The sequence below is a fragment of the Labrus mixtus genome, chromosome 6, assembly GCF_963584025.1.
Source record: "Labrus mixtus chromosome 6, fLabMix1.1, whole genome shotgun sequence".
NCBI lineage: Eukaryota > Metazoa > Chordata > Actinopteri > Labriformes > Labridae > Labrus > Labrus mixtus.
Genome location: NC_083617.1, coordinates 30,060,223 through 30,079,935, shown reverse-complemented (window position 1 = coordinate 30,079,935; position 19,713 = coordinate 30,060,223). Strand labels below are relative to the sequence as shown.

The window sequence follows — 19,713 nt, the reverse complement described above, 5'->3', positions numbered from 1 at the left end:
GATAATTGATCATTTGGGTTAATTGGTCAGGTGGTTGGTTGAGTGTTTATATGTCACAGGTGAACAGGAAACGGGGGCATAGGTGGTGGGAACATACGGTCCTTACCATAACAGAACGTAACACAGGATAACGCAAGTAGGCTATTTAACATAACAAAAGAACGACAACAGTATAATCTCGGAAATAACAACTCATCATATCATCATCACGGTTTGTCTCTGCTTCATATGTGACAATAAACTGGAACATCAGAAAGTACTTTAATTTTGGACATTTGTTTATTTTTTATGCGTCAAGAATTTTCCATACACCTATGCAAGTGACTAAAGGCAAGATAAGAAATTTGGACATTAGATAGTCACTACAGGGGTTATGGTACTGTCTAGGCTTAGTCCTCTTCTCCCTCCTCCTCAGACTCTCCCTCTTCCTCAGCAGTGGCGTCCTGATATTGTTGGTACTCGGACACCAGATCATTCATGTTGCTCTCAGCCTCAGTGAATTCCATCTCATCCATGCCCTCGCCAGTGTACCTGAAACAAGAAACACTCACTCAGATGTGTTGTGACAAACTCGTTTGAGTCTAGAGGTACAATGAGAAGTCCTGCACAAACACAGGGACATCATTTCACTGTCCTGATAAAAAAATAAATCTTCTTTTACTTACCAGTGGAGGAAGGCCTTGCGGCGGAACATAGCAGTAAACTGCTCAGAGATGCGTTTGAACAGCTCCTGGATGGCTGTGCTGTTGCCAACGAAGGTGGCGGCCATCTTGAGACCGCGGGGAGGGATGTCACAGACGGCGGTCTTGACGTTGTTGGGGATCCATTCCACAAAGTAGCTGCTGTTCTTGTTCTGAACATTAAGCATCTGCTCATCTACCTCCTTCATTGACATGCGGCCTCGGAAGATGGCGGCGACTGTGACGTAGCGCCTGTGGCGTGGGTCACAAGCTGCCATCATGTTCTTGGCGTCAAACATTTGCTGGGTGAGTTCAGGAACGGTCAGTGACCTGGAAAAAGACGAGATAATGGAGTTAAGATTCATGTCACATGCATTTGAAACAACAAAGTGAGGGTTTGATTAAGTGTGTAAAAAGCATGCTTGTGCCTCTCTACCTGTACTGCTGGGGGGCGGAGCCCGGCATGAAGAAGTGCAGCCTGGGAAAGGGGACCATGTTCACGGCCAATTTCCTCAAATCGGCGTTGAGCTGCCCGGGGAAGCGCAGGCAGGTGGTCACCCCACTCATGGTGGCTGAGGTCACCGTATGTGGGTGTGGTGAGCTTCAGTGTGCGGAAGCAGATGTCATACAGAGCCTCATTATCAATGCAGAAGGTCTCATCTGTGTTCTCCACCAGCTGGTGGACGGAGAGGGTTGCATTGTACGGTTCAACGACTGTGTCTGACACCTGAAATGTGTGAGAGAAAAGCAAAAAGAGATGAAGGTAAGAAATAAAGACAAGAGGGGCATGAGATAGAATTTTAATAACATGATTTCTATGTTATGAAGCTTGGGTGAGGGCACCACACTGAATGTGTTCATGATGCGATCTGGATACTGCTCTCGGATCTTGCTGATGAGCAGCGTGCCCATACCAGAGCCGGTGCCTCCACCCAGCGAGTGGGTGAGCTGGAAGCCCTGGAGGCAATCACAGCTCTCTGCCTCCTTCCTCACCACATCCAGGACCGAGTCCACCAGCTCCGCTCCCTCGGTGTAGTGACCTTTAGCCCAGTTATTACCTGCTCCGCTCTGGCCTGTGTGACATGCAAATACAGAGATTAATCACAGCTGTAGAGTCAACACTACCTGGATCTGATTCTATTGGAAATATGACTCCATCACACAAATAACTGGTATTCTGTTTTGAATATATTGAAAGTTGAGCTGCGGAAAATGACTTTCAGTTATCATACTATGGGAATGTCATCAACCCAAGTTACAACACATTTCATTCTCACCAAAGACAAAATTGTCTGGTCTAAAGATCAGGCCAAAGGGACCAGACCTCACAGAGTCCATCGTGCCTGGCTCCAAGTCCACCAGCACTGCACGAGGGACATACTTGCCACCTGGTGAAGAAAACAGAGGGACAAAATGGAAAGTTAAATCAATACCCCACAGTGTTAAAGCACTTACATCAAACATTGCATGCTCATAGCTTTTGAGATGAGATTGTAAAATAATAAAAAGGTGCTAAGGAACAACTTTTTCAGTGTCCATGGGATGAGGTGATTACTTGTAATTTTCCTGCTTGGCAACAGATTCTAATGTCTAATAATTTGAGTTAGTTAATGCAATTTCTACAATGGCTGTACTGTTTTATAACTATTAATCATTATGACTTCGCATTTTTGCAATGACATTATTGATCATATATATTTTTAGATAGCATAAAATATATAAAAACTAATTTCTAGTATAGTCCTGGATCAGAGCAGTTTAATTGTCTGACCGTTTTTAAGTTTCTGATTATGGTTTACTGATTAAATACAGTAATGCATCAGTTATTTAAATTTACACAAGAACTAAACAAAATACTGTGATTCAATAGTTCATGGAGACGCTTCTACATTTGTTTGGGACATTTTCGTTGGCTGAAGGTTTGGTTTTTTGTATCATGGAAACGAGGCGACAGTAAAGCCCAATTCACACATACTCCGTGCGCCGCGCACTACGTTGTACTTAGCTTCCACTCTAGTCAATCATTGTGCTCACACAGCGCGCGCTGCGGTCTGTCTCCGGAGCGTGTCACCGACGGCACTGCGCTCTGCTCCGTTTCAAATACGCAGCCAGTCTATTTTCACTGGAGTACGCTGCAGGAACGCGTCAAGCTGGACAGAATATGACAGCCTGAACAGGAAGTCAGACAAGGAAACGCAAAGAACATCCGGTCAATTTCAAAATAAAACACAATATACGGACTCACGATCGTATTTTTCCAAACAGGAACCGAATGAACAACAATGCATCTTCAGAAAGACAAAGCAACATGTTGTTTGCATGTTTTTCTCTTTATTCCCGCGGTATCTTGTAGTTCTCCTGTGATGTGACGGACCGCGCACGGAGTGTGTGTGAAACACTTTTCAATGGAGTCCAGCAGGATAAGGACCCCCTGCTGGGTGGATACGTACTATCGAGCCTTGTGGTTAGTATGAATTACCTTCCGTAGACATGAGATAATCTTACAGACCAACAAAGTGGGGTTAAACTGATGCTTCGTTGTAATACATGTTGATTGCTCCAGCTGCAGGTCGCTGTCCCACTGGTATGAACCAGTTGGGCCGATTCCATGTTCGTCACTTATCACCTCCCAGAACTGGAAAAAAATAAAGGAATATGATTAAGTTAGCTGTCTAAGTCACAATATTGCGAAACCCAACAACGCATTGGTGGGCCGCTATGCTAACATTAGCTTTGAAGCTAAGTAAGCTCAACGAGTAGCCCGCCAAAACCAATTTTTAAAATGTGCGCTCTTTCACAGATCGTTACAAAGTTATGTTTCAAAACACATATATTCTTACCTTTGCTCCGATCTGATTTCCAGCAGGGCCGGCCCGTGGCATTATGGAAGCGATTAGTGATCAGAATTCAAATGATAAAGCTAATTTGAAAATTCAAATGCATCAACAGAAATGCTTTTTAATTTTCAGAATATGGGTGAATTATTTGACTCAAAAATAAAATTCTGATTCATTTATCTAATTTTAATTTTAATTTCAAACACTCCGATCGCCACCTGTATCACAATGTGAACTAAAGTCTGCCCTAGTGTTAAAGATTCACCCTGCCACCCATCGTACTGCGCGTTCTGCCCGCTCGCCTCATAGACTGTAAATATTACGTTCACCTGCCTGGGAGCTGGAGTCTGACGTCACTTTCCTGCGCCGTCCACTTTGCCATTTCGTTTTCGAGTTTGAATTATGATCACTTTTTAGCACAGCAAGTTTGAAAACGAAAAGCCAAAGACCTTTTAGTTTTCATTTGAATGATGTCATACAATATGCATACATAGAGAGTAAAAGTAGAATACAAACTGGATGACTGAATATTCATTTTAAATATAGGTCAAATAATGCACCTATAATCTGAAAATTAAAACATGTTTCTGTTACTGTATTTTCATTTTAAAATTAGCTTTTTCATTTGAATTATGATACAGATTTAGAGGGGCATTTTTTGAAAATGATAAAGCAAATGTCATTTTCTTCCTCATTTTAATTTAGTCAAAGAATGTGCATTTTTAAAGTTGAAAACTGAAATGATCAGAATTCAAATGATAAAGCTAATTTGAAAATTCAAATGCATTAACAGAAATTCTTTTTAACTCTCAGAATATGGGTGTATTATTTGACTCAAAAATAAAATGATGATTAATTTATCTAATTTTAATTTTAGTTTTCAACGATGGGTGGCGGGGTGAATCTTTAACGCTGGTATCAATCAATCAACTTTTATTTGTATAGCGTCAACTCATAACAAGTGTTATCTCGAGACACTTTACAAGAAGCAGGTAAAATACCTTACTCTTTGTCTGTTAACATTACAAAAGAGCAGGTAAAAGACCTTACTCATTGTTATGTTACAAAAAGCAGGTAAAAGACCTTACTCATTGTTATGTTACAAAAAGCAGGTAAAAGACCTTACTCATTGTTATGTTACAAAAAGCAGGTAAAAGACCTTACTCATTGTTATGTTACAAAAGAGCAGGTAAAAGACCTTACTTATTGCTATGTTACAAAGATCCGGCCTATCCATCATGAGCACTTTAGCAAAGCAGCAAAAGTTACAGTGGTAAGAAAAAACTGCCTTATTAACAGGCAGAAATCTTCGGCCGGATCCCCGGCTCATGACGAAACAGTCTTCACAGGCCTAGACTGCGCCGGGCTTGGAAAGGGATAGGGGGAGAGATGGGATAAGATGCAGGAAGAGGGATAGAGAGCAAGGGGGTGGGGGGAGGTAGACCGTCCATCAGCAATCCGGTGGGGAGGGGAGGGGGTGTGGGGGGTTGTTCTGGCAGGCCGCCAACCCACGATCCGGTGGGGAGGGGGTAGTGGTGGGGGGGGGTTGTTCTGGCAAGCCGTCAACCGACGATCTTGAGGAGCCTAGGAGAGCTCAAGAGCTCCCAGGAAAGTAGGTGGTTAGTGACTGAGATTTATAGATAGATACATGCAGTAATATGATGTACTGTATATGCAGAGAGAGAGAGAGCGAGAGAGAGAGAGAGAGAGAGAGGAGCTCAGGGTGCCAGTTCCCCCGGTAGTCTAAGCCTATAGCAACATAACTAAAAGCTGGTCTACACCAGCACCAGCCCTAACTATAAGATTTATCAAAAAGGAAAGTTTTAAGTCTATTCTTAAAAATACAGACTGTGTCTGCCTCCCGGACCCCGGCTGGAATGTGGTTCCAGAGGAGAGGAGCCCGATAACTGAAGGCTTTACCCCCCATAGTACACTTGGAGACTGTAGGTACCACCAGCAGGCCTGCATTCTGGGACCGCAACGCTCTCGAGGGACAGTACGGCACTAGTAGCTCCTTCAGGTAAGATGGTGCCTGGCCATTTAGAGCTTTGTAAGTGAGAAGAAGGATCTTGAATTCTATTCTAGACTGTATAGGGAGCCAGTACAGAGAAGCCAAGACAGGAGTAATGTGGTCCCTTTCCCTAGTTCTGGTCAGTACATGAGCTGCAGCATTCTGGACCCGTTGAAGAGTCTTTAGAGATTTGCCAGAGCACCCTGACAAAAGAGAGTTACAATAATCCAATCTGGAGGTAACAAATGCATGAACTAGTTTTTCTGCATCATTTTGCGACAGGATATTCCTGATCTTGGATATATTACGAAGGTGAAAATAGGCTGTTCTTGAAACTTGACTGATGTGAGAGCTAAAAGACATATCTTGATCAAATAGAACTCCTAGATTCCTAACAGTGGTGCTAGATGCCAGGCTGATGTCACTAAGGACAGTCACATCACTAGAAAAAGTCTCTCTGAGGTTCTTAGGGCCTAGCACAATAACTTCAGTCTTGTCTGAGTTAAGTAGCAAAAAATTTCTGGTCATCCAGGTCCAAACTAGTTGTTGCCCTGATTTTGATTCAATTTTAGCCTTGTAGTTGATTATTCTTTTAATAACTACAAAACAATCTCTGAAAGGGAGAGAGAGCTCATACAGTCGGTCGAGAGGGAGAGTGTGTGTCATTACGCACAGAGGATGAGAGACACTTTGTGCACAGAGCTGGAGAGATTATTAGAAACAGAAAATTCAATCGATAATCTTTTTTAATGTAACTAAGTTAAGCAGAGAAGAGAGTGATCTATAATCTATCAATAAACCGGTCTTAGGACACGTATGTGTGAATTTCACGGCGTGCAGATGCTGAGTGACTCTCACGGTCAGAGATAGTGGGCATGGTGTCACGCGTGAGACTTGGCAGCTCGGGTTATAAAGCTGCTGCGTCATGCTCGCTGAAAGTTCAGTGTGCGCTGAAAAAACCACTCCGATCACCACCTGTATCACAATGTGAACTAAAGTCTGCCCTAGTGTTAAAGATTCACCCCGCCACCCATTGTACTGCGCGTTCTGCCCGCTCGCCTCATAGACTGTAAATATTACGTTCACCTGCCTGGGAGCTGGAGTCTGACGTCACTTTCCTGCGTCGTCCACTTTGCCATTTCGTTTTCGAGTTTGAATTATGATCACTTTTTAGCACAGCAAGTTTGAAAACGAAAAGCCAAAGACCTTTTAGTTTTCATTTGAATGATGTCATACAATATGAATACATAGAGAGTAAAAGTAGAATACAAACTGGATGACTGAATATTCATTTTAAATATAGGTCAAATAATGCACCTATAATCTGAAAGTTAAAACGTGTTTCTGTTACTGTATTTTCATTTTAAAATTAGCTTTTTCATTTGAATTATGATACAGATTTAGAGGGGCATTTTTTGAAAATGATAAAGCAAATGCCATTTTCTTCTTCATTTTAATTTAGTCAAAGAATGTGCATTTTTAAAGTTGAAAACTAAAATTCAAATTAGATAAATTAATCATAATTTTATTTTTGAGTCAAATAATACACCCATATTCTGAAAGTTAAAAAGAATTTCTGTTAATGCATTTGAATTTTCAAATTAGCTTTAACATTTGAATTCTGATCACTAATCGCTTCCATACTATAGGGGGCCAAATGAGTGCGGCAGAAAAGTTGAAGATAAGAAGAAGAATAGAAGGAAAATTGCGTTTAAATATCATTAAATATTATTTATCTATTGTAATGTAAATGGAGGAATAATCTGAAAAAGACACAGAGTGCTGCACAGATCAATGATTTATCTGTTGTATTTAAGATAGCTTGTTATGGATGGATGATAGGCTAGTTACGTCAGTGTTTCCTAGCTTGAGTTAACATCAGTTATTTCCACTGCACTTTTATTAGGTTAAGATTATTCATGTTAAGAAAATAACTACTTTAAGAATTACACTTCTTTTGTTCTTATGTTGTTTGGGACACAAAACCTACTTATGTATTTATTGACATCTCTGTACTTAGTTAGCTTTCACCCTTGTCGATTAAAATGTTTATTTTCCTCCTCCTGTTGTCATTAATAGTTTTAAGCTCTTGCCTTTAGAGTATTGATGTCTAAGAGCATGAATGCATTTTGTGATAGAGTTCCTCTCTGAATAGATATTTGTGCATACTGTAGGTCTGGTTGTTATGGAAATGTTTGGGCTCACATGAAAAACTATGCTGAGGTTTCTGTACTGCTCTGAAGACAAAATATTTTCTGTTCACACTATATTATAAACAGCAGATTGTTTAACAAATGCTCATCTTCTCTCTCCAGATGCAATCAAAACATTTAAATCCATCCCCTGCCGTCCCGTCTGTGACCACTTCTGCTCCCTGCACTGTTTGATATTGTTTGTTCTGTTACACTAGTTATTTGTATTTATTTATAAGAAATATTAGAGTTATTACCATTTTATTCATGTTTATTTATAAGTATTTTTTATTTTAAAATAAATAAATTATGTTAAATATAAAACTGTATGCCAGTTTTCTTTAAGTGGATGAATATAATATATTAGTGGTCAAACTGTCTGCAATTTAAGGGGCAACCGCTAAAATCTTGCCTAGGGCACCAAAATGGTTAGGGCCGGCTCTGCCTGCATGTGAGTGTAAGTTTCCCTTTTTTGCTGTATGTTAATAGTTAATCTATATCAAAGTTTTTGTTGGCAAGTGAAATAATATAAGGTGATTTTATTGTGTAGCCTAGCATGATTTTCATATCTAATGTGGTCAAGTTTATGATTATTAGGTGAAGGGATGCCTCACATTTCTTGGTTGGGAGAGCGAGAGGGAATGTGTGGTGTAAGATTAAAGTTAGCATCCAGCTCCGATCAAATATGACAGAGAACTTTCATCTGTGTGTAAGATAATAATAATAATCGGTCATATCATCGGGTAACGTTATTTTGGAGGAAGATCTACATAAATGACCACGCTGCAACAGCTGGAGGTTTTTTAAATCTCCGCTATTAGCACGGCTATTGTTGATGTTGTAAATGATGCCTTCTGTGTCTAAATAACCAGACAGAGACGGCTTGAAATGGCGCGTCTGTGACCGCCACCACACCAGTGTCTGGCTGCCTTTACGCGTTTCTCTGACCGAGTACTGCACGTTATTTTACTGCAGTTTAGAGATTATTACACGTGTCAGTATTATCAGTAACAGTATATTTCATTAGCAAGCAAATTAAACTATTATCCGTTTTCACATAGTCTCCTCCAACAACAAGAGAGACGGGGTGCCAGTGAGACAACACACAGAAAGTCACCAGAGAGGACAGACTTCTCTGTGGGTAAGAGGACAGGGGCCACACAATTGTCTTGGAGAACACTAGGCAACAGAAAAACTACAGGTATGTTGAGATATAAAGGTCTTATTTGTTCTTTGTGAATGTCTATGACGTTAAGGCAAACTTTCTAGATATGCACTATATGTACATCAAAGAAAACACTACTTAAATGATATTCTTCAAAGATTTGAATGAGTACAACACATAGGAAGAAATTATCTGTAATATTCATGTTGAGTCTGTCACAGTTATATTATGAGCACCATGCTGATGTTTCTGCTGTGGTAAAAACCTAAAAAAAAATTGTGACTGAATAAATACAGTATTTTACACATTTTACTGACATACAGTTTACTCATGTTTTCATGCAAGAGAGAAGACCATACGGGCTGTACAAAATCTTGCAACATTGATGGTCAAAGTGCAGCTAAAAATTTTAAGATTTATTTTCTAACTTCATAGCTGCAACTCTGTATACAGTGCACAGAAACAATTGTATTGTTATTTGCACATGTATTCTCCAGGTCAAGCTACAGTAGCCAACAGGAGCGTTGCTGTGGGAAGCACAGCATCCTGAGTTCTTCCGCTCTTCTCATCTATTCCACTCAAGTGGAAAAACTGCACCACCTGACAGCCCACCTACAAAACGCCCTCTCTTGGAGTTTCCGTTCCAACAGTTCCAACTTTGCAGATCCTGATGACACCACCTACCTCCCCAGTATTTCTGAACTTGTTGACACCATCACTGAACAGTTAGTTCACTTTGTTTGTTATAGATATTGAAAAAAATAACTAATGGGTTAATTTATTCCTCGTCATTTTTTAATTTGCCTGTCATGACTGAAATTTCAGGTGCAGGACATGGTGAAGCACTTGGTGTATGAGGACTGCCTCCTGGAGCTTTTTAAAATCTGCCCCACAAGCTCCAGACTCTGTGAAGCTGACACGTTTGTTAAAGGAACATTCCTCTCTGTAACCCAGAAGTGCCTTTACACGAGTGTCTCTTACTCAAGACTCCACAGCCCTGATAACACCTGCTGAGAGTGAGAGGAGGGGAGAGGACACCAACTAGAGAACCCAGAACTATGAGGATGAGAGGAAGCCAAGTTAGTAACATACATGTGTGGGAATGGATTTGTACAGAAAGAGAGGGAATGGAGGAACGTATTCAAAGTTTATTAAATAAATGAAATAACTTATATATAAATATAAAACACATGTCCAAACATAACAATACATTAACTTGGAAATAATTTAAATTGGAGGCCTAAAACTGGTGTACTCTTCCTCTTCATCAGGGTACTCCTTGTGGATACGGACAACAACGCAGGAAGGTATCACTACCCGGTTGTGCTTTCCCAGGTATCCCGAGCACCAGGAAACGAAGGATACCAGGTAGCGAGCACGCCTACAATGACAAACACAAAAAAGTAATGTGATTATATATTCATCAAGATTTATTTTGGGTTAAGTGGTCTTATAGTCTTCTTTTCTCATTTTGTCTGTCTTATACAGCACATCATGATCCCTAGAAGATGAAAGATGGATCAACCTGCAACGTGCCTGAAATCTATTTGGCTGTATGGATTGGCCTGGACATGTGTTTTTTTTCTTTGTTTGCTTTTTTCTGATTTATTTGGCCTTGGTGGATGACTGCTCTCTACTGAGTATATTCTCTAGTCATTTTTGGATGTTCACTAACTTGTGTTTGTGCTGTCTAGAACTTTTGTGAATGTAAAACATTATTTTAGATTATTTACATTTGTCTGTAGGCACCACATGAGTGCAGGCTTTTTATTTATAGCTCAGAGACACTTTACATTCTAATTGTTTGGCTGTGCATTGATCCTGACAATACCAAAACTGAGTTAAACTAACACTAAACCAACTCTGTGTTTCCTAAAACTCTCAGCTTATTTTTAAGAAATGCATTCAATTTGACTAACATAACTGTTATTTTGACATTCCTAAATAAAAATGTTTTTTTCAGACTTACACAGCTCTCTCCTTCATCTCCAGCGGTCCATGGTCTGTCTGATAAATGTTCAGAGCATTCTGCAGGGAGTAGGGGTTCAGGCAGACAGGCTCAAGGCCTGGATGAAGAGTCATGCAGTGTGGCTCCTCTGGAAGCTCCAGACATTTATTCTGAACCTGTTGGAGTATGTGTTAGAAGGTGTTTCTGTTCTGACGATCCAGTATTAATCTTGTGTATTCATACTTTGAATGATCATTTTGTATACGGAAACTATATATATATATATAAATTGTCTTTACATACGGCGTTAAGCTGCTTGCAGCACACACTTTCCACCTCTGTGGGTATCATCCTGCACTCTCCACAGGTGCACCTGTTCAAATATGGTTTAATTAACAGTGACTATGATATCGGAAATATTATGTGTTAAACTACATTAATCTCAATACTACTGAGTATATCCGGTTGCATAGCTTGTGTGTTGTAATGATGAAAATCAGCGGTTCACACATCAAGCATGAGGACCTGCAGGTATGTAGATAAAACTGACAATAGACCCTTTTTTTATTAGCGAGGTGATATTGATAACGGTGGGGTTATTTTACCTTTATTGTGTAAATGGTAAATGGACTTGAGTTTATATAGCACTTTTCTAGTCTTCTGACTACTCAAAGCCCTTTTACACCGCATGTCACACCTACACATTCACACACTGATGGTAGAGATCACTATGTAGTATCATCCATCAGAAGTAACTAATCCCATTCATACACCGCCACTGAAGCAGTGGGAGCAATTCGGGGTTAGGTGTCTTGCCCAAGGACACATCGGACATGTTGCCCAGCTGGGGATCGAACCCTCGACCTTCCGATGGCGACTCTACCAACTGAGCCACAGCCGCCCCTTTAAATAAAACAGCCGCCCCAGCAGTAGTTTTCCCTTATTATTGATCACAAAAATGTTAAACTTGACCAAATAGTAATACAAATCAAAGGCAATTATAGTGTGAGGATGGCTGCCTGGTTAATAAATAAATGCAAAGCAAAAAGTGGTAAAGTTACATATTTTATTGTGGTTAGCTTAGCTTATTTCATTTGGCTAGCTATGCTATTGAGAAACAGGCTTCCATTACACATTACTAGACTAAACAAAGATGATGGACAGACAGGTCTGATAGAGGAGCTGAAGCCTCCATTGTCAGGTCATTTACATGTTTGACAGTTGAGAAGGGAACGTCTCTCCGCGAGTGGGCGTGGCTTCGGCGCATTCCATGGACACGCCCACATCATCCCAGAGGAGAGAGAACGGCTTAATTTTTCATGATTTTGAAGCTTCATTTTATAAACTTGTTCACACTTGACTTCTTTTTTTACATACAAGCCTATGGAAAAAGGAAAAAGGATGACGCCTTTTCAAAAAGCGCTGCGCCCGACGCCTTTTTCAGTTGAATTATTTCAACTTTTCAGAAAAGCGCTGGGTGACGTCAAGCGCCTTTCTGACAGCTGACCAATCAGGACGAGTAGTAACCTACGTCCCTAGTTACCGGTGCCCAAAAACGGCAAACTTCCACCAGATATGTGTGCATTGTGTGTCCGCTCCGGTCTGTTACGGGTCCGTGCATCCTCATCCGTCAACACCATAGGTCAGCACAGCCGGACAGCTGGAGTATGAAGACACAGGAGTTTCCGCGGTAATTTAACAGATTCACTTGCGACAGCACGAGATAATACGATGTTCATGGTATAAAACTCAATAAAAACTTATAAACACATAAACAAACACACAAACGGTCGTTTTTCTGAACCGTCAAAACGGAGGGTGTTATTCTGAAAATAAACCGGATGTTTTAATGTTGTATCGGTGTCTGACTTCCCGTCCCGCTTGTTCTTTTCTGTGCTACATTGATGCGTTGTAATCCGGCCGGTTCCGGCACGGTTGCACCGCAGACTAGATCCTGTTGTTAAGGTTACAGAACACTTAATAATTTCACTTAAAACATATATTCTTTTATTTGACTTTGAAGCCCCACCTCTTATTTAGAATTACTTTCTTCAGCCTTTTATATTCTCAATGAAAACACAGGGACAGGGTAAAGACAGCAGTAGTGATCATCTTAAAAGCTCGACAAGATCATTTTTGAAACCAAGTGGATTTTTTTGTTTTGGTTATTTAATTAAAAACAATATTTTGTTTCAAATTCTTCTCCTCTGATTTTGACATTTTCAATTTCTTGCACAAATGTAATGTATAACTGTTGCCTAGCAACACAAGCACCGTGGATCCCAGAGCCCAGCTCTACAGTTAGCTACTTTAACTTTTAGCTAAATATATGAACAGTTAACTTTAAATGTGTTGTTGGTATAAATAGCAGAAGCACTGATATTTCTAATGTATTCACATTCATATGTGGTTGGTAAGTGTATGTTGTAAAAATAGAAAAGAAAACATAAATGTGTCTACATTCAGTGACTGTTAGGAATAAGTTAAAAAAACAACCTGACACAAACCAGTTAGCTCAAAGAAAATCAACATAAAAGTAACACTAACACCCAAAAAGGACTTACCTCAGTAACAAGCAATTCAAATATCTTCTGTCCTCTCCTTTTGTACTGCACCCAGGGTTAAGAGGGACTGACAGTCAGTCATCATCATTGAGGTGAGAAAAAGGTGACCTGGCACCTCTGTAACGTTATTTTAATGCAACTTAAACTATATCCATATTAACGATATTGTCTTACCCTATATCTTGTTTGAAAATATATCGATATATCTTAAAAACTCAATATATTTCCCAGCCCTAGGTCAAGGTTTAGGTATTTTATTGGTTTTAATTAGAAATTTGTCATACATATTATGCAGGCTATATTATGTTTGGAAAACAATGAATTCAAGTCTTTTATGTATCAGCTTGTATTTTCTTAGTGCTTTACATTTCCCCAGAAGAAAGATCCTAACATTTTCTGTTACATGTCTTATGAAACATTTCTTCTTGGTATGATAAAGCTTAAGAAAGTAAAATACAAAAGTTCATAACTTTCATAACGCTCACCCCCTCTCTCCATCCAAGCCAAAAAACCAGGTGAACAGGTGAGTGCGGCCCATATAATCACTGCCATCACCACGAGATTTCCGGTGAACACACCCACCACCAGTAACAAGCAGACCGTAAACAATAAACAAATCAGTAAACAACCCATGACACCAAATACACAATCAACTTACATTTATGGCTCCTACAACGAACACATGACTTTTGCCAGAAAAAAAGTTAAATATTCAAATGATTTTAATACATTGTGTGCTCCACATAAAGCTTCAGACACATGCCTTATGATGAAGTCCTTTAAATATGTATTTTTTTTATTGAATTACTCAGTAAGCTAAACAAAAAAAACACAAGGGAAAATAAATATTGCCATTTACTTAAATCTACATTTAAAGGCAATTAAGCCAAGGGTATGTTAACATTCGTTTTATGGCATTTTTATTAAATTAATTATAAAAGTTGTAAACTATTGAACAATGATGCTGGTGACAGTCACACCATATTTTCAAGTTGGTTTAAAAAAAAGTAAGAAATCTAACTGTCTAACATCAGTTTTTATAGCAAAAGGTCCGTGTAAAGTAAATAAATGATTCAACATGTACTGCAGTTTAAGTTAAAAAGGTGATTATATTACATTTTATCTTAGGTGACATTACAAATTAGGCTAGGCTACATGTCATGTCAACAACCTAACTAAACTTTGGACTCTATGTCTTATGTGTTTTTCTTTTTTAAGATAATAAACTATTTATTTTTCAAAGTAGAAAATAAAGAATTATTTTAAATGAATCATTTAAAGATTATTTTTACCTTTGTAATGAACAGATAAACGTACAGGTTACGTCAGGTTACGTCAGGTTAGGTCCCATCTTTGTTTTATTCCTGTCAAGTTTCAAATCAGTCATTTATGTTGTTATTAATTGTAAGACATTAAGAAACAAATCATTTACAGTTAATTTAAAGGAGGGAAATTGGTGTTTAATTATGCTGGGAAACTTGAGAAACAGAGAGATGACTGTGCAGTATGAACACCCAGATCTAAGTCAAATCGGGCAAACCTCAGTAGGCTAAATGGTTCCTCTGAAGCATCCTTACTTCATGAACCCCTTTCATAGCACATAGTTGATGTTCTCTTGGCTGGCTCCACTTTTAAGTCAGTTAGAGTTAAAGAGCTGTCCAAACTTTTTGATGTGAAGAGATGAAGTCATACTTTTTGAAGTTGAAGTCGATAATTTGACTAATATAATGAGTTAAATAGTTCTTAGGTCTTAATAAAACCTGAAAATGAATGAAAATTGCACTAAAAAAGACTTAAATCTTTCAACTCTCTGGAACTCTTTGAAGGGCCAAACATTTTGTCATGTCAATTTACTTGTTGGAGATACTTAAGTTTATAGTTGACCCAATTTTTTTTACAACCACATTTTTTGATATTTATTGTTTGTGTTCTAATGTTCTTAGACAGCAACACTTGAAGCAGACTGCTGTTGTCAGGCCTAAGCCAACTTTTTTGTTTTGTTATTTTAGTGTTTTGAGTAGAATTTAAGTTTTAAGTTATTCTCTATGTTATGAGAAAGTTTGATGATCCTAAGAACCATCAAACTCATTAAAAACACAATATAACAAATTGAAAATTTGGCAGTTTTTGTTAAACCTTGAAAAGTTGACCTTTTTGCAGAAGGTTTTGGCACGACAGCAGCGATACTTAATACATACCTAAAGGTGCAGTGTGTAAGCTGTGCTGGCACATTGCGGTACAGACGTGGCAGAAGTGCAATATAGTATTCATAAGTCTGTTTTAGTGTATAAAACTGAAAACCCATAGATATAAAACATGGCAGCCTCTGTGGAAGAACTTCTTTACTTACTAAGATAACGGCTCGTTGTTGCTGATACTTGAATTTAAATGTTTTGCACTTTATATAAATTGCTTTTGAATTGGCCTATGTTAGATGCCTTAAAGTAAATATTTGTGTAAGTATTTTTATTTTTTAAATTCTTGCCTATTTAACCTAACTTTCATGTTTGTAAGGGTAATTTATTTTATTTCTTTCTATTTCCAAAAACGTTTTTTTAAGTTTGTCAATTTCAATAAAGACAGACATGGTTTGAGAAGACACTTTGAAGTTTTATTATTTGTCTTAACATTTTAAGTTGCAGTTTCAAAGGCTATGTTTATTTATCACATTAAAACATGGTGTTTATAACATCACATGCAAGGAGTAATTTATCAAATCACTAGATTTAGAAAAATACATTTATTTTTCAAAATAGAAAATAAAGAATTATTTTAAATGAATCATTTAAAGATTATTTTTACCTTTGTAATGAACAGATAAACGTACCCGGGTCAGGTTAGGTCCCATCTTTGTTTTATTCCTGTCAAGTTTCAAATCAGTCATTTATGTTGTTATTAATTGTAAGACATTAAGAAAGGCTCGAGACAGTATGAAACAGCATAAAACAAATCATTTACAATTAATTTAAAGGAGGGAAATTGGTGTTTAAATCTGATCATTACCAAAACCAATTGAAAATTAATTTACTCAATCAGTCACTTCTTTAGGTCAACAACTTATTCTGCATTTAATTGAATAGTAGGCCTATCCTTTTAAAACAGCAACACAACATGGTAAGGCCTACAATAGGATAACAAAGCATAAACAATTCTGAAAGGATGCATAATGTAAATTTCAGATTTACAAATCTTGTGGTTTAAGTGATGCAAACTCTATATAAGAAGCAAATAAATGACATTTAATGCACTGACTCTGCTGATTGATGCAACTTCATTCTGGCATTTCAGGGCTACAATTCATAAACGGTAAAAATGTCAAACTTCAGTACAAATGTTAACAAGGGGCCCATTGATGCTGTAACTTAAATAATTGCACTCACATTCCCACACTATATTATACACTATATTTTAGAAGTGTTTTGCTATCACTTGAGAAAATGCTAATATTCTGCTCTGTATTTAAGGTTTTAACATGATAACATTTGTATTGTTTCATAAAACAAGAGACTTTTTCATTTTATCAAGTTAATGCAATACCCTTCAATTAAAAAAACATTTTCTTTAAAAAATATTCAGTTTATGAGTCCACAAGGTGGCGCTATAATGTTGGAAATGATGGTTGGACAATTAAGAAGAAGATTTTGGATAGTGTTAAGGTTGTGCATCAGACTGGAAACACATTACAGAGTCATATATAATTGTGTGAGATTTTTCTTTAAGAAACTTAAAGATTATTCTTGTTTTGTTTTTTGTTTTTTTGCCAACTAAAATACAATCAGGATTTTTAAATCAGAATCAGAATCAGAATCAGGGTTTATTGCACAGTATATTTACACATACAAGGAATTTGACTTGTTGTATTGGTGCTAAACAATTAACAAGGAAATAATGCAGAACTAGCAACAACTTAAATAATACAGTATAAGAAGATATTACAATATATAAAATAGAATTTAAAAATGTAAAATATAAAAAATAAAAAACACAAAATGTACAAAAGGTGTAATGTAGGAGCTGTGCAGTGGACTATGAGAAAAAATCTTAGTGTGTGTAACTACTCACAGAGTGCATGTAAGGAAGATGCATTAAATGTGTAATGGTAATATTTTCTCCAGTGTGATTCTTATTTGGTTACAACAGAGTAGTGCATTGATCTGCATTAAAAGTATTTCACAGGAACTCACAACATTACAAAGATCCTGCCTAAACAATATAGTGTCAGATGGTTAACTTAGTTTATTTATATTTAAATCTGAATAAAATTAATAAAATAATAATAAAATCAAAATAAAACATGAAATGAAAATGATGGTTATGCTTTGTTTTGGTAATTGGTCAACAGTAAAGTCAAGGATGTGCAGAAAATGTGCAACAACATTCTGCATGCTGGTTTTGTTATTCACACTTTGTGGCAGAGTAGCTCATTCACATTTTCCTCTAATAATCAGCTGTTCTCATCATAAGGCCACACGCGGGGTCCATGAAGAGTGTATTTTCACTGCAGGATGTATATTTCTCCTTTGAGTGTTTTGAACTGAGTCAAGTCGAGAATAGGAAACATCTCCCTACATTCAGCATATGGTCATCTTAACACCTTCACAAAAGCACATATGCGTCACCTGCATAACACAGGCCTTTCTCATTTCAATGTCTCATTAAGCAACTTGACTTGTGTAGCCCTGCTCTACCATTAGCTTTTGGAGGACTGCGTTCAGATCCCAGGATACTAAAATACTGTTTGCAAATAGATCATATTAATTCAGTTGATAATGAGGGGCTCAAGCTGTATAACTTCAGAGTTAAGTCTAAAGTATCTGAATAAGTTTATCTGTTCCTCTTTTTGTTTTATTAATCACATTAACCCATTGTTGTCCACTTAGTATGAGTCTGTGTGAATGTGAATTGTGCAATAGATCAATAGTCAGTCTCTACATTGTAAGGCGCAGCGTTCAAAAATGTGAAAATTATTGATTCCCATTAACTTGTGTGGAGAATGCACCAAGGGAACCTACAAGGTGGTCTTTCTAAAGACCCAGACCAAGATTGTGATATATTTCTTTTGTATGTAACTCATTCCACTCTACTCTCTACTAAGAACCTTTCCAAAAAGTTTAGAATGTTAAAATCAAGTATTATGTGATTAATTTCCATTCAAATATGTTTTTTTTATTTATTTATTTGTCTAAAAGCTTCGGTGCGTTTGCATATATGACAGCACCATTCAAGAGTCAACTTGTAAAATATAATGAGGATATATTAGCCTCAATAAGCCATGAATAATGTTAAGACAATGTTCAAATAAATGTCATTTAAAAAAAAATTAAAATCAGCCATTCATTCGTCTGAATGCTGTTATATTGAACTGATTAAATGAAACATTTGTAGAATGCTGTCAGGACTGATGAACTCGAAGTTCAGTTTTCAGAGTTTTCTGAAGAGGAAGCGGCGTTGCTGACTCTTGGGGAAGATGGTTTCACTGTTGGGTTGGAAGGTGAGCCTGTGATCAATTATTGCTTGGAGGTATCTGGAGTCAACCCTCTATAAACGTAGGCTGGTTGTTCACTGACACAGTTGGGATGCTGGAAAGATTTTTTTGAGGAAGTCAGCAACCACTTCCTTAGTTTTTTAGTGTTGAGGTCAAGACAATTTTGCCTGCAGAACTCCGCAAAGAAAAAATCAGCCTGTAACTGTCCCACTGACTTGCTTGTGCCCATGATCACAGTGTCATCAGAGTATTTATTGGATGTTATACCTGGGCTGCTGCTCCTTCAGGTATTTGTGTATATAATGTGTACTGGTGAGATTACAGAACCCTGTAGGTCTCCTGTGGAGACTGTCTTTAATGAACTGTGACAGTTGACTCAGACCCTTTGGTGTATGCCTCTCAGGAATGAGAGGACTCATAGGATCTTGAGAAGTCAACATAAAGCAGTCTAATAAGTGACTTCAGCTTTTCAAGATGTGTATAGTCTTTGTGCAGGACACTGTAGGACAGCATCATCTACACCCTGTGCTGTTTTTTTTGAAAGGAGGGTCTGCATGCATACTGACCTCCTGTTGAAGCTTTTCCAATCCTTTCATAACCATAACCAATGATGTTAAAGCCACAGGTTGGTAGTCTTTGTTACAGGTGGGATTGCTCTTTTAGGATACCAGGCAGATATATTTAAAGCTTTCAAGAGTGATGGGATTCAGTGTTCTGCCAGGGAACGGGTGAAGAGATGGCAGAAACACCAGCCAGCTGGCTGCAGCAGGCTTTCAGCAAGCAGCCACATGATCAGGTGTTTTGTTCAGTCTTCTTCTCTTTAGCATGTTT

General features: G+C 38.0%; 1 protein-coding gene and 1 pseudogene across 1 annotated transcript in view; both read right to left on the bottom strand.

Annotated features, from left to right (window-relative positions):
- ncoa4 (nuclear receptor coactivator 4) overlaps window positions 1-19,713 on the bottom strand; it is a 182,416-nt gene that overhangs the window by 37,323 nt on the left and 125,380 nt on the right. The window lies entirely within an intron of this gene.
- On the bottom strand, window positions 390-3,315 carry LOC132975940 (tubulin beta-4B chain-like; annotated as a pseudogene).